A 1782-nucleotide genomic window follows, 5' to 3' on the forward strand; every position below is an offset into this window, starting at 1 on the left:
TGTATAGGACACATGCACAGTATTCTCTATAGTGTCCTCATCGTGTTCAACTTGGACATGATACTTAGTAAGGAGTCATGCCATGTCAGCAATTTTGTGTGTCTCATGTTATTTGCGTGGTAAAATCGACCAACATTACTTGTACAGGTGATGAAGGCTATGTTCTCTGATTTTCTAGCAGCCTCAACAATGGATGAGTTTCTGACTCACATCATATTATGCTTGTCTGATAAGATACTAGCTAAATTCTTTGGATATATTTTATCACTTTTAGAATTAGAAACCGATAATAGTAGATCTGGTCAAACCAGTTCACAGGTATGTTGATAATATATGTGTGTATTGTATTGCTAAATTTCATCTTCTAAATAAAATCTATTTATTCATAGGCTGGAGTTGCTGGAGGGAGTAGCAGCGACATGCCGAGGAGGGATGTTGATGAGGACAATGACTCGTGATTATCTATAGTGAGTTTTTATTTGTATATTGATTACTAATATTTCTTCCTTAAGTTTTTTCTTCTTTCAAACTTTAGATCAAATCTTAACTCTTGCAAAGTAAAAAAAATTATTTTGATGTGAGTGTTGATTATACAAACTCCATAATCTCTATAGTTAACCCGTGATAATAATGAAGATTAAACATAAAATGATTTTTTTTTGAGAAAAAAACAAGGGATATACCCTGTTCATAATATTAATGAAAAATATATATACAAAAAAGGATACGAATTGTATCCAAAATTGGAAGATAGAAATTATGAAATTTCAATACTAGTGATGTATGACTTTCTTCTTCCAAACATCTATGAAGGTGAAGAGAGAGCCTTGTCGTCATTCACCGTTGACATGGATATAAGGAGGAACCAAAACCAGCCATACATATAGTAGCGAGAGAAAATAATTTCTATAACCCAATGAAACAAAATTATAAAACCCACTAAGTTCTTTGTTTTTACGGGTAAAACAAAAGATGTTTGACTACTTCATTCCTAGGCTGTTAGATACTTCTGCAGATAGGTTGCTCCTTAAGCTTCGCTGCTATCTTCAGTGCCTTAGAGCCACTTCCCATGCATGCCCAGTCATGCAAGTCCGATATTGTCTGGTTAATAATTGACTTATAGGAGAAAACCGTATGTTCAAAGATGATATTGTTTCTCATTGTCCATAAACTCCAGCTGGCAGATGCAAAAATAACACGTCATAGATTCCCTAAAATACCTTGACGATTTTCTAGAGATATCATTAAACATAAAATGACTTAGAAATGTTAACGTAGAAAATGACTTAGAAAGGCACGTCCCAAGTTCATGTTCTATGCCATGATTACCAAATCGAAGGGAATAAAAAATAAAAATTAGACCGGTTGGTATGTGAATTGAACTTAAATTAGGCAATTGTCTACTTTCTAAGATGTTGGTTGATAAGCATTATCTAGGATGAAGTTCTAGCAATTTTCACAATTTGTGCTATTAGTGAACTCTTTAAAAGTCCACCTAGGTCTCTTAGAAACTTTATCTAGGATGCGTATCCATATTTGTGTCCTGTGTTCGCACATGTGTTTGTATCCGTACCCGCACAAATATCCATGGTTGAATATAAATATAAACTTAGGATTTTTGGAGAAAACCTATAAATTGAGATTAGGAATTTGCGAGAAGGCGGGAAGAATTTGTGAGAAGAGTATGACAATTTGAATTTGTCGGCTCTTCTACTTTATAATAATTAAAAAGGACATAAAAATAAATTTCCTTGAAAGAGCAATTAAAATATTAGCATTTAT

The 1782-nt window shown here is 33.3% G+C and overlaps 1 long non-coding RNA gene across 1 annotated transcript in view; it reads left to right on the forward strand.

Annotated features, from left to right (window-relative positions):
* LOC109843191 overlaps positions 1–1782 on the forward strand; it is a 5505-nt gene that overhangs the window by 3307 nt on the left and 416 nt on the right. The window contains exon 3 of the long non-coding RNA XR_002247571.1: positions 390–467. This is a non-coding gene — a long non-coding RNA (uncharacterized LOC109843191). The remainder of the gene's footprint in view (positions 1–389; positions 468–1782) is intronic.

This window comes from Asparagus officinalis, chromosome 1, assembly GCF_001876935.1.
Source record: "Asparagus officinalis chromosome 1, Aspof.V1, whole genome shotgun sequence".
Lineage (NCBI taxonomy): Eukaryota > Viridiplantae > Streptophyta > Magnoliopsida > Asparagales > Asparagaceae > Asparagus > Asparagus officinalis.